This window comes from Eretmochelys imbricata, chromosome 1 (assembly GCF_965152235.1).
Source record: "Eretmochelys imbricata isolate rEreImb1 chromosome 1, rEreImb1.hap1, whole genome shotgun sequence".
NCBI classification, from domain to species: Eukaryota; Metazoa; Chordata; order Testudines; family Cheloniidae; genus Eretmochelys; species Eretmochelys imbricata.
Genome location: NC_135572.1, coordinates 356527217 through 356541863, shown reverse-complemented (window position 1 = coordinate 356541863; position 14647 = coordinate 356527217).

Genomic DNA, 14647 nt, shown 5'->3' with positions numbered 1-14647 from the left:
TATGAAAGAGGAAAAGAAGGGCAAAAGGGGGGGGGTGTCATTATGACCTGGCAAAAAGTATGGGAGTGAAGCAGCAAGTCAGCCCACCTACCATAACATTGATATACCGATGTGAGCAGAGTCAGGATGAGCTCTACCCTGACATCTGGTGGCGAGTCATGGTGGGTTGTGGAAAAGAACTTCAGGGCCTGATCTCATTTTGCATAGACACTCCCACCCCACCTAGATGGTCACTTTGGCTGCTGTAGGAGCCCTAGTTTCTCTGTTATTGGGGCAGGAATAAACTGTTATTATCCTGATTATGTGAATCAAGGACAGTGGAACTGTACTTGGCCTTTTGTTATGATGGAGGGACTCACCATCAACTAAGCAGCACTCGCTAGGCAAGGGTCATGGATTCCAATCCCCAATGAATGGAAAATGGCTGGGGGATAGGTATTGATACCTGGTAGTATGAGTCCTCTGGTGAGGGCCTTACATTCTAATTGCACTTTCTTCACTGTAGAATATTAGAGCTAATTTTGATTCTGTTAGGAGTCTAGTTACAGGCTGCTGAGCTGAATTCACTTTGAGCTAATGGTACACTAGCATTGAAGCTCCTCTACTACAAGCTGAAATCCCAAAAGAGCTAAACTTACTAAGAGCTGAAATCACTGAGTGTTGTGTTAAGTAGTAGGGAAGCCTGAAGAAATAGTGCGGAGCAGTTTGTGGGACAGCTGGCAGAGCAGAGCGGCTGGTGGAGTGGAGCAGTTTGTGGGATGCCTGGAGCAGCTCATGGGGGCGGCTGGCAGAGCTGAGTGATTTGTGGGACAGCTGGTGGAGCGATCATCTTTGGACCATGTAAGGTGCCCCTTAACCTCCCTCCATCTCCACCCAGGTTGGGAGGTAAAACTCTGCAGATAAACTTTCAAACTCTGGGGCTGCACTGAACAGGGGCAGAGACTTTTCGGTTGTTGGACTTTTGGGACTTTGGGTGATTTTGGGTTGCTGGACTCAAGAACCAAAGGGAAAGGACATGGCCCAATTTGCTTGAGGTGGGTTTTTTGCTCATGGGTTGTGTTCTGAATCCTGTTGGGGGTGTTTCCCCAACATAATGCCACATTGTTTCTCTCTGTTATTAAAAGGCTTTTGCTACACTCAGACTCTGTGCTTGTGAGAGGGGAAGTATTGCCTCTTGGAGGCGCCCAGCGGGGGTGGTAACAGATTTGTTATATGATGGTTTCAGGGAACCTATTAAGGTGTTTATAGGATCTCGAGAGGAGTTGGATTGATTAACTGGCCCGGGAGGCAGAGAAGGTCGTAAGCAGAATAAGTGGCTGCTCCTGGAAGGCAGTCAGCGAGGTTTCTTAGAGCCACCAAGCAGGCTACAGGGGTCCTAATCATGCCGGTATGGGACGTGGAGTGGGACGATCCAACAAAGAACGGGCCGGGTCCGGTGGAGGATCAGTGTGAGCACCAATATGGGCTTTGCTCCAGGAGAAAGGCGTGGATCTGGTTTGTTTAGATGGACAGCCTTTAGAGGTTTTGTTAAATGCTGTGAGTGATTTGGCAGGGACCAAGTCACAGCCTATGCCACAACCTGGGGCTAAGGCTGTTGAGATTGTGGGAACAGGTGCGGAGATCTGGTAGGCCCTTACGGCTTCTTATCCCAGGAATTGGCTCAGATGGACGTGGCAGCTTCCCAGCAGGATAGCTCCACCTCTCAGTAGCGTTGCCTCGCCCTTAGCAACCCCAGGCCCCAAGACTGGACATTAGTGGCTAAATTGCAGCCCCACCTAGACCTTAGGTGGAAGCGGGGCAGGTGGGGGCGGGAGGAAACATACAATGGATGCTAGTATTAATTGATACAGGAGCGAAGGCAAAGCTGATGAAATCGGGGCAGGGGGATGTGCAGAAAGGACAGACTATTCCTTTATTTGGATTTCAGGGCACAGGAGTGAAAGGGATTTTATTAAAAAATCTGTCATGGATGATAGGACACAGTAAGTTTTGGACAGATGCAGTGGTCTGGAACAGCATGACCGAAAATGCCATCTTAGGTGCAGATGTGGTACAGCAGGAGAAACGGGTAATTGATCTGGCAGGAGGTTGGCTGTAGAAAAGGGAGACCAGGATTGTGAGTGAGCAGGTGATTTCAGGAGGATTAAGGAAAGGAGCTTGCAAAGCCACAGCAGCTGTGGCGTTACCAGATAACGAATGGACACAGGAGGTCCCTGTGGTGTGGGCCGAGAAGAAATCCGAATTGGGGCATACAAGCAGCAGTGGAAATAGTAGGAGACTTTGTAAAACCAGTTCCTCAATATCCCTGTCCTGCAGAAGCTGTTCCGCATGTAGAAGAATTGCTACAGGATTTAAAAGAACGAGAAGTGGTGGCGGAGTGCCAAAGTCCATACAATTCTCCGCTCTGGCCTGTGCGGAAAGCGGACGGAAGGTGGCGCCTCACAATTGATTATAGAAAAATCAAGGCAGCTATAGTCCCGATGGCACCAGTCGTAGTAATCTCCCAGCTATACCGGCTGGCACAGCGGCAGCTGCTAGGTGTTTCTCTGTATTGGATATTGCTGACTGTTTCTTTGCCATTCCGTTAACCCCTGAGAGTCAGTCTCGATTTGCTTGTACGTTCCAGAACAAACAGCTGACATTTCGACGTGTCCCCATGGGATACCACGATGCTCCAGCTACAGCACATGCAACGTGACAAGGGTGTGGGCTCAACTCCCTGATTCGGATAAGCCGTGGGTTACTTCTTATGTGGGTGACATACTGATAACAGCCGCTTCCCAGGAGGAGCGTAAACATCGAACTAAGCTGGTCCTGGGAATAGTGGAGAAAACAGGCTTTACATTATCATGGGACAAGGCACAGCTGGTACAAGGAGAAGTTGAATACTTAGGTACTATCAGTAACCAAAGAGTGGAAATCTTAAGTACCGTCCCAAAGGCAGTGGAGGTGCGTTCAGTTAGAGTGTTATTAGGAGCTATGGGATTTGTTCAGGATTTTATACCAAATTTTGCTGAAATTTGCAGAGCCCTGTGGTCCCTAATAAATAGAAACCGACAATGGGCCTGGGGCCCAGACCATGATGAGGCGTTCAGAAAGTTAAAGGAAGCAGTTATGACTGCGCCGGCATGAGCAGATCCAGATCCAACTCCGTCTCTTTAGTGACCGGCATTGCACCGCTTGGCAGCTGCAGGTGCAGCACTGCAGCAGGAAAGCAGCGCCCTGTTGCTTATGGAAGCCGCAAATTAACATCCCATGAGTCCAGATTTTCTCCATGTGAACTAGAATGCTTGGCTATTATATGGGCCTTGCAGAAATAGAAATAGGACAGGACAAGCACCTAGTATTGTAACCACAGCTGTGACCAATGAAGAGGCGGGGGGAGTAGCTCCCTTTGATGGACAGCCAGCCAGCCCGTTAGCGATAAAATCCCTCTTGGTCTGTTCTCTCCTTGCTTTACCTGTAAAGGGTTAACAAGCCCACAGGTAAAAGAAAAGGAGTGAGCACCTGACCAAAAGAGCCAATGGGAAGGTAGAACTTTTTAAAATGGGGAAAGAAACTTTCCCTTTGTCTGTTGCTTTTGGGGCTGCAGAGACCGGCAGCAGGAATGCTGTGTAAAGTTTGAACCAGATATGAAAACCATCAGATCATATCTAGAACTCCTTTTAACAACCCAAATATGTAAGTAAATTAGGGATGTTTAGGAAGACACAATTAGGTTTCTTTCTGTTTATTTTGGCTTGTGGATCTCCTCTCTGCTAACCCCTGATGCTTTTGTTTGCTTGTGTCATAAATATAAAGGGAAGGGTAACCCCTTTGAAATTCCTCCTGGCCAGAGGAAAAATCCTCTCACCTGTAAAGGGTGAAGAAGCTAAAGGTAACCTCGTTGGCACCTGACCAAAATGACCAATGAGGAGACAAGATACTTTCAAAAGATGGGAGGAGGGAGAAAAACAAAGGGTCTGGGTCTCTCTGTATGCTGCTTTTGCCAGGGACAGAACAGGAATGGAGTCTTAGAACTTTTAGTAAGTAAGCTAGCTAGGTATGTGTTAGATTATGATTTCTTTAAATGGCTGAGAAAAGAACTGTGCTGAATAGAATGACTATCCTTGTCTGTGTGTCTTTTTTGTAACTTAAGGTTTTGCCTAGAGGGATTCTCTATGTTTTGAATCTAATTACCCTGTAAGGTATCTACCATCCTGATTTTACAGAGGTGATTCCTTTTCTACTTCTATTAAAAGTCTTCTTGTAAGCAAACTGAATGCTTTTTCATTGTCCTAAGATCCAAGGGTTTGGGTCTGTGGTCACCTATGCAAATTGGTGAGGATTTTTACCAAACCTTCCCCAGGAAGTGGGGTGCAAGGGTTGGGAGAATTTTGGGGGGAAAGATGTGTCCAAACTACATTTCCCAGTAAACCCAGTTAAAGGTTGGTGGTGGCAGTGGAAATCCAGGGGCAAAGGATAAAATTAATTTGTACCTTGGGGAAGTTTTAACCTAAGCTGGTGAAAGTAAGCTTAGGAGGTTTTCATGCAGGTCCCCACATCTGTACCCTAGAGTTCAGAGTGGGGAAGGAACCTTGACAGCTTGTAACCTTTAAGCTGAACCCCCAAGAAAGCTACCTTGGGTGCTTAATTTTTGTAATTGTTTCTTTTAAGATCTCGCAAAAAGCTAAGTTCCAGATGTAATTTTTTTCCTTTTTGTTTTTAATAAAATTTACCTTTTTTAAGAACAGGATTGGATTTTTTGGTGTCCTAAGGGGTTTGTGCATGTTGCTTGATTAGCTGATAGAAAACAAAGGAAATTAGCTGTGGCTTTCTCAGCTCTTCCCCGGAGGGGGGATGAAAGGGCTTGAGGGTACCCCACAGGGAGGAATTCCCATGTGCTTCTTACTGGGTTCAAAGGGAATGTTTTTGCATTTGGGCAGTGGCAGCGTTTACCAAGCCAAGGTCAGAGAGAAGCTGTAACCTTGGGAGTGTAATACAAGCCTGGAGTGGCCAGTATTAATTTTTCTAATCCTTGCAGGCCCCCACTTCCGCACTCAGAGTGACAGAGTGGGGATCAGCCTTAACAACAGCTCACACCCCTGTGAAGCTGATTCTGCAAGGGAAGACTTCTGATATTAGAGTAAGTCATCATCGCTTGGCTAAGTGGGCTCTGATTCTACAGAACCGCAGGCTTGTGGTGACAAAAGTAAAAGAACCCCCACTACTTCCATAGGCTCTAATAATGGAAGGGGAGCAACATGAATGTCCTATGCCCATACAGACACCGCACAAGGGGCCTGTGCAAGAAGCTGGGGATCTACCACAGGCAATATTGGATCACAAGTGGGTATGGTTCACAGATGGATCTAGGAGACAAGGAGAGTCAACTTGTCTGTGCAGCAGCAGCTGTTTGTTTTTTGTTTCCAGAACAAGAGCTGGTGATCACATGTGAAGGAATGTCAGCCCAGGGATGGGAAGTGGCAGCAGTCAAGCTAGCATTTGAAGGAACTCCCTTGGACTGTGATGTGGTCATAAGCTCTGGTTCTCAATGGACTGTGCAAGGAATGAGCATGTAGGCACCCATATGGGAACAGCAGGAAGGCAAAGAAGTTGCCTACTGGGATTACTGGAAAATCATTACTGATATGATTTGGACAAGGACTAGTTCCACAGAAATCTAGCATGTCAAGGCTCATCCTAAACAATATACTCTGGAAGGGGACTTGAGACACTCTGTACCCCCAGGGGAACACCCTACACCCTCATGTTCATCTTTATCAAATGATTGTGTGGTAGCCAATGGAAAGTTTGTCACGTTGGGTGTCTTCGGAAGGCACTTAATGCACTGAGCACGGTTGTTACACTAATGTTATAGTTAGGTTACAGGTTATAATTTCATGCCTATAGTTATGAGGCTGAAAATGTATCCTCATGGCTTAAAGCAAGCCCATGCAAAAACTCTCCAAGAACAGAGGGGCGGTTCACACCTCGTCAGGGCATGGATGGGACAAACCCAGCCCAGCCTCACAGGAACAATGGACACTGGCTTAGGCAGCAACAAAAGAATCTGTTAGACCCTTGAGGGAGTCACCCCCTTCCTTTGGTCAGTTTGGGACAGCGATGAGGTAATGCTCACCTGACTCTGAAGGGGGAGGGGCAAAGCCAAGAGGAAAGAAAGAACATGATAAAAGGGAGAGACATTTTGCCATGCTCTCTCTCTTCCACCTACATCTACAGACACCACCACCACCACCAAGCAACTGAAGCTCTGATCAAAGGGGAGAGCCTGGCTGAAAAGTAACCAGCCAGCCAGTGGCAAGAAACATCTAAGTTTGTAAGGACACTGAAAGTGTTAAGAGCGGCTTAGAATGTGTTTTGCTTTTATTTCATTTGACCAAATCTGACTTGTTATGCTTTGACTTATAATCACTTAAAATCTACCTTTATAGTTAATAAATTTGTTTATTCTATCTGAAGCAGTGTGTTTGGTTTGAAGTGTGTCAAAGGGTCCCCTTGGGATAACAAGCCTGGTACATATCAATTTCTTTGTTAAATTGATGAACTTATATAAGCTTGCAGCATTCAGTGGGCATAACTGGACACTGCAAGACGGAGGTTCCCAGGGTTGTGTCTGGGACCAGAGATATTGGCTAGTGTCATTCGCTTGCAAGTAGCTGGGAGCAGCTTACATGCCAGAGGCTGTGTGTGAACAGCCCAGGAGTCGGGATTCTCCCAGCAGAGCAGGGTAAGGCTGGCTCCCAGAGTCAAGGACTGGAGAGGCCTAGCAGATCACTGGTCCAGACAACACCAGAGGGGAACGTCACAGAACTACAATGCTAAAGTGGATGAGATGGCTAAAGCAGCAGCAGCAGCTGCAGCATCTTCTGCGGTTCACAGTGACATCAAAGCGGTAACTCGATCTCAAATGAAAGAAGAAGCAAATCCAGGAAAACTGCAAACAAACTCTGATATAGCTGATCTAAAACTTCTGGAACAACACAGAGCATTCATACAGTATGAAGAACAGGAATGGAAACAAGTGGGACAAAGGATAACAGGAGTAGCAGGGGAATGGGAAACAACAAAAGAACAGGATGGGATCAGAGCAAAACAAGGAGATCAAGAAAGATGGGTACCTCCAGACAATATAGAGAAGAAGGAATCCAATTTGTACATGAACAAGGACATTTTGGGGCTAAGAGAACAAGTAAAAAAAGTAGTGTGGTGGCCAGGACTGGACATGCATATTAACAGATTTTGTCAACAATGCTTGGTGTGTGCCCAAGTTAACCCGAAAAGCAGGAAGGACAAAATACTGAGACACCAACCTGACACTAAGGGCCCATGGCAAAGATTACAAATGGATTACACTGGACCTTTGAAAAGAACTCCTACAGGAAAAACCCTTTTGCTTGGTGGTCATAGATGATTTTTCAGGATGGGTGGAAGTAATCCCCACAACAGATAACACAGCTCAAACTACAGCTCAGGCTTTATAGACCCAAATACTAAGCAGATGGGGTATACCCCTGATTATGGATAGTGACCAAGGACCTCACTTTCTGGGAGCAATGGTAAAAGCATTATTATTGATGATGGGAATCAAACAGACATGGCAGATAATCTACCACCCACAGAGTGCAGGAAAAGTGGAAATGAAGAATAGAGAAATAAAAACAACCTTGACCAAGCAAATTAAAACACAAGGCCGAGATTGGGAAATTGCTTTACCTGCAATCCTGATGACCATGAGAGCCTTGGTACAAGCTGGAAGTAATACTCACCTTTTGAGTTAATGACAGGTCGAGCTATGAGGACTCCTGAATTCCTACTCCGACCTAGATACCTGATGGGTGCAGAAGGAAGTTTGGATAGCAGATTTGGTGCAAACATTTGAAGAAATTTGGGCACAAGAAAATCAGCGAAGACAAAAGGAAGAAGAGAGAGGACCATCCGGGTACCGATGGAAGATAGGAGACAAAGTGATGCTCAAAGAATTGGTAAGTAAAGGTAAGCTAAAACCCACGTGGAAAGGACCATTCCCTGTGAAATATGTGGCCAGTCCTATCGTGGTTCTGGTAGCCACTCCAAATGGGGATGTATGGAGACATTCTGATCAAATCAAAATGTATCCATCAAGAAAGTAAGTATAATAGTTCATGAATATATAGCGTAGATATAAAATAGTATATCGTCATATAAGATGTACTAACCTATAAGGCCCGGTAAGAGGCCTGTGCTTTGTTTATTTGTTTTCACAGACTGATCCATGGAAGCAAGGAACATACTGTTTCGTTTGGTCATCTATGGGCCCGTCTGCCATGTGGCTACTGGATCACCATCCATCTGTCCCACGGGAGAGGTGACCAGAGGCTGTGAGATCAAGCAATTCCAACAGCAACAGGGGCTTATACCAAGGATAAGCACGGATATTCTCCTTTGAATTGGGGGTACTAATCTTGAATGGGTTAAGGAACGAGAGATAGAACTGAGTGTTACAGTCACCCCTCATGGAGAGGTGATTAAAGCAAAGGAAAAATGTATGACTTGGGACTGGAATGTCACAAGACTATGGAATAGGGGTCCTGTGTGGTGGACCTATCCCCGACCAGGAAGAAGTTCTTGTGAAGATGGTCTCCAACTTATTTGGAGATGCATGGAAGAATTTGAAGCAGTATTTGTAGAACCGGGAGACTATCTGTATAGGAGGATAGAATGGGGATTCTGATATGAGCGTCCATTCACCTTACTTCCACCTTTTATAGGACTCAGAACTATAACAGAATCTCCACCAACTGAAAAAGCAGAAGGGGAAATTCAGAAATGGTCCCTAACTGCTGAGGATAATATAGATTTAGGCACAGTTCCAACTGGCATGAACTTTACTATGAATAACAGTTCAGAGCCGTCCTCTGTAGTATTGTCCAAAGGTTATGTTTCAACAACGCTTATCTCCCCAGAATTAAAGGAAAAGGAGAACACACAACTTTTTATCCAAGCAGCTGATTTCTCGGTTCAGAGATTGGAAAGAGTGGTCAGGTCTGGTAAAGGTTATAATGAGGAGGAAGAACTGGATGTGGGAGATGGAGAAGCTTGGCACTATATGGTAACAGAAGCTGTTAATCCCTTTGGGACCAAAAAAAAAGACACTCAAGGAATATGGACCTTTCATGTAATAAATAGAGCATGTGTTTCTGTATGGATACAAGAGTGAAACTCTAAAATATTGACAAAAGGCTGGCAAGGAACATCAAAAGAATACACTTTGGTAGTTGAATGGGAATATGATCCAGATAGTAAATGATGTGTATGGATCTCAAGTGTAACTAATTGTTTACATAAGTCAGGAATTCACGAATACCAAATTATCGATACTAGAAGTGGGGAACTGTGGAAAACAGATGTACCCCAAGAAAGGTCCTTTGAACCAAAGCACCCCAAGAATGTAGAATTCAAGGAGTTTGGTTTGAAAATGGGACTGAGGTTCCTGCCATAGATATAGGCGCAAGTGTGAAATTGTATAACATCGCTGAGAGTATGGACATATGTCAGTGGGACTGTAATTGGTTTACCCAGACCACATGTTCATTAGGGTATGGCAGTGAATCCGTGTTCGAATGGAAATTAGGAAATGAATGGATAATGGTGAAGGGACATTGCCATAACACCCGATTTGAGGGATGGGAAATATCTAGACGAAAATGTTCTGAGGAACATCAATGTGCTTTAAGATGCCATGCCTCATATACAGGGAGTATACAACATATAAAAGGTAAAACATGGGTTAATATAACTAAAGTGACCCAGGAACATCATAATGTAACCAATTGTTCCCCAAACAAGCTTTGCGGAAAACTTATAAGATTGAGTTGTTGAATTATGCAACTAATAATTGTAAAACAATGCTTTAAGTTTTATAGAAACCAGAAAAGGAGACACATGATCTAATAGTTAGCGTACAAATTGCTGGTATGACTGATGTGATATTACAATTATCTTTGGTAACTGAATATCGAATGGGGGACTGTTGAGATGGTGCCAGATTGGTGTGGCCATGCTGAACGAATGGTGTGAGCATAACTTGATGTGACTTAAACATGGCTGAAGAGCTGCAGGGGATCCTGGGAGAAGGGTCCCTTTAAGCAGAAGCAGATTTGATAAAGGATTGGCAAAGCCTGTGTGTGCAATCAATATTGAACCTATTGGTCAGCAAATATGGGCCCATGCAAAAGTAAATATCACATGCATAAAGTTCCAGCGTGGAGCTCAGGCCGACCTAGTTATAGTGACCCTACAGCAAGGACACAACGCAGAGAGCCAGAGTGAATGATTGATGAGTGAGTAAATGTGGAGTGATCTGCATTCAGTATCACACCACCCAGCTTCTTCTAAAATACTAATCAGATCAAATTAATAACCACATGCCCACTGGGCATGTTTTTGAGACATGTGACTCCTTGGAGGAAAAAGAGTATAAGAATCAAGCAAAGTAAATGACTGGGACTCTTGAAGATGCTGCTAGACAGAGTAGCCAAAACTCTGCTCCATGGGCTCAAGTAGGACTGTGAACTAGAGGGGTTTCAGGGTAGCCAAGGCCTTGCCTTGAGGGAATCCAAGACAGACCAGAGGGCTGAGGAGACCAGACCTGGAGAAAAGAAATCATTAAGAGGAATGTATAGCTTTTAATGTATACTTCTTAATGTCTACCGTAGAAGTTATGTGCTTAATGTAACCTTTTACCACTTGTGTAATTCCTTCTCGAATAAACTGCAGTGCATTGAAGATAATTACTGTGGACCTTTTTCACTGGTATGACAGTAATCTGCTGCACTGGGAGCCAGTAAAGATCCATTTCAGGGGTAATAGCATCTCCTGGTGCCAACAGTGGATGGCCCCAAACTGGACACAATATTCCAGGTGTGGTCTCCCAGGGCTGAATAGAGGGGACTAATCACCTCCCTCGATCTGCTGGCAATGCTCCTACGAATATAGCTCAATCTGCCGTTGGCCTTCTTGGCAATGAGGGCACACTGCTGACTCATATAGAGCTTCTCATCCACTGTAATCCCCAGGTCTATTTCTGCAGAACTGCTGCTTAGCCAGTCAGTCCCCAGCTTGTAGTGGTGCATGGGATTCTTCCGTCCTAAGTGCTGGACTCTGCACTTGTCCCTGTTGAGCCTCATCAGATTTCTTTTGGTCCAGTCCTCCAATTTGTCTAGGTCATTCTGGACGCTATCCTTACCCTCCAGCATATCTACCTCTCCCCCCAGTTTAGTGTCATCTGCAAACTTGCTGAGGGTGCAATTAATCCCATCATCCAGATCACTGATAAAGATGTTGAACAAAACTGGCCCCAGGACTGACCCCTAGGGCCTCCACTTGATACCAGCTGCCAACTAGACATCAAGCCATTGATCATTACCCATTGAGGCTGACAATCTATCCGGCTTTCTATCCACTTTATAGTCCATTCATCCAATCCATACTTTTTTAACTTGCTGGCAAGAATACTGTGGGAGACCTTATCAAAAGCTTTACTGAAGTCAAAATATATCACATCCACCGCTTTCTCCATATCCACAGAGCCAGTTATCTCATCATAGACGGCAATCAGGTTGGTCAGGCATGACTTGCCCTTGGTGAATCCATGTTGAATTCCCTGCGATTGGTTATATCTCCTCTCGGAGTGGTCCTATGGGGGCAAAACCTATGCTGCTTGGTAGAGGGCAATGGGAGGAGTTATTAGAGGGGTCACATGACACCCCTTGCTTCCAGTCATGTGTCCATCTTGACCCCGGAAGCAATACCTCAGGGGGGCAGGTCTTAGGGTGACAGTTGGGCAGGGCCTGACAGGTCAGTGGGTGAGGTCAAGATTTGATTGATGACATGCCCCTTATGGTACTATTACTCTATCCAGTTCTGGTGTCCACAGTTAAAGAAAATTGTTGATATATTAGAGGGTTCAGAGAACAGTCACAAGAACAATTAAAGGATTAGAAAACCTTCCTTATGGGGATAGATTCAAGGAGCTCAATCTGTTTAGCTCAACAAAAAGAAGGTTAAGGCGTGACTTGATTAGTCTATAAGTACCTGCATGGCATTCCCTGCCTCAGAGCCCAATAGAAACCTGACCCTGTGGCAAAACCCCCCACTGTAACAGGAGCCATGATGACCGTATTCAAGAGACAAAAAATATCCCCAGATATAAGCAGGTAAACCACAGACATGTGAGAACACCGTCACTTCGGGTGCAAGTCTTACACCGCTTTTACTGGGCCATGGTCAGCACCCAGATACCAGGGTAACGGGCTCCCTTGAAATACAGTGGAGAGACAGACATGAGGGAGCGTGGGGAGCCCATTACAGGTCCAATACCTCAGCCACAGGCAACACCCTCCAGTTATATTCCAGTCCTTGTGGGCCTGATTTTCCCCTGGCCACACACGTCACCATTTACACCAGTGCCCAGTAGGCGTAAAACACTGCCCAGTCAGGATGGTGCATTTCCCAGTCTCTTTTCACAGATGTAAATAGCAACACACAGTGGATGGAATTGATGAACCAAGCACAGGGCGCATGATGGGCCACGTGCCTCCCCGGGGCTTGAGAGCTGGGAATTAGAAACATTGCCATTTTACCCTGCACAGATGGGGGCCAGGTCCCAGCTGGTGTGACTCCATTCACTCCTGTGTAGCTCTGGCCAGTTTACACCCAGTGCGGTTCTAGCCCCCGTGATTCCAGCGGCGCTCTGAGCAATGCCCACCTGCTAGGGGTCTGACCCCAAAGACTCCAATAGCCGTACACCAGACTGTAGAAAATCATAGAATCATAGAATATCAGGGTTGGAAAGGACCTCAGGAGGTCATCTAGTCCAACCCCCTACTCAAAGCAGGACCGATCCCCAACTAAATCATCCCAGCCAGGGCTTTGTCAAGCCTGACCTTAAAAACTTCTAAGGAGGGAGATTCCACCACAGCCCTAGGTAACGCATTCCAGTGTTTCACCACCCTCCTAGTGAAAAAGTTTTTCCGAATATCCAACCTAAACCTCCCCCACTGCAACTTGAGACCATTACTCCTTGTTCTGTCCTCTTCTACCACTGAGAATAGTCTAGAACCATCCTCTCTGGAACCACCTCTCAGGTAGTTGAAAGCAGCTATCAAATCCCCCCTCATTCTTCTCTTCCACAGACTAAACAATCCCAGTTCCCTCAGCCTCTCCTCATAAGTCATGTGTTCCAGTCCCCTAATAATTTTTGGTGCCTTCCGCTGGACGCTTTCCAATTTTTCCACATCATTCTTGTAGTGTGGGTCCCAAAACTGGACACACTACTCCAATGTCGAATAGAGGGAAACGATCACGTCCCTCGATCTGCTGGCAATGCCCCTACTTATCCATCCCAAACTGCCACTGGCCTTCTTGGCAACAACGGCACACTGTTGACTCATATCCAGCTTCTCCTCCACTGTAACCCCTAGGTCCTTTTCTGCAGAATTGCTGCCGAGCCATTTGGTCCCTGGTCTGCAGCCGTCCATGGGATTCTTCCGTCCTAAGTGCAGGACTCTGCACTTGTCCTTGTTGAACCTCATCAGATTTCTTTTGGCCCAATCCTCTAATTTGTCTAGGGCCCTCTGTATCCTATCCCTACCCTCCAGGGTATCTACCTCTCCTCACAGTTTAGTGTCATCTGCAAACTTGCTGAGAGTGCAATCCACACCATCCTCCAGATCATTCATGAAGATATTGAACAAAACCAGCCCCAGGACCTTGGGACACTCCACTTGATACTGGCTGCCAACTAGACATGGAGCCATTCATCACTACCCATTGAGCCCAACGATCTGGCTAGCTTTCTATCCACCTTTTTGTCCTTCATCCAGCCCATACTTCTTTAACTTGCTGACAAGAATACTGTGGGAGACTGTGTCAACAGCTTTGCTAAAGTCAAGGAACAACACGTCCACTGCTTTCTCCTCATCCACAGAGCCAGTTATCTCGTCACAGAAGGCAATTAGATTAGTCAGGCATGACTTGCCCTTGGTGAAGCCATGCTGACTGTTCCTGATCACTTTCCTCTCCTCTAAGTGCTTCAGAATTGATTCCTTGAGGACCTGCTCCATGATTTTTCCAGGGACTGAGGTGAGGCTGGCTGGCCTGTAGTTCCCAGGATCCTCCTTCTTTCCTTTTTTAAAGATGGGCACTACATTAGCCTTTTTCCAGTTGTCCGGGACCTCCCCCGATTGCCATGAGTTTTCAAAGATAATGGCCAATGGCTCTGCAATCACAGCCGCCAACTCCTTTAGCACTCTCGGATGCAGCGCATCCAGCCCCACGGACTTGTGCTCATCCAGCTTTTCTAAATAGTCCCGAACTACTTCTTTCTCCACAGAGGGCCGGTCACCTCCTCCCCATGCTGTGCTGCCCAGTGCAGTAGTCTGGGAGCTGACCTTGTTCGTGAAGACAGAGGCAAAAAAAGCATTGAGTACATTAGTTTTTTCCACATCCTCTGTCACTAGGTTGCCTCCCTCATTCAGTAAGGGGCCCACACTTTCCTTGACTTTCTTCTTGTTGTTAACATACCTGAAGAAACAATTCTTGTTACTCTTAACATCTCTTGCCAGCTGCAACTCCAGGTGTGATTTGGCCTTCCTGATTTCACTCC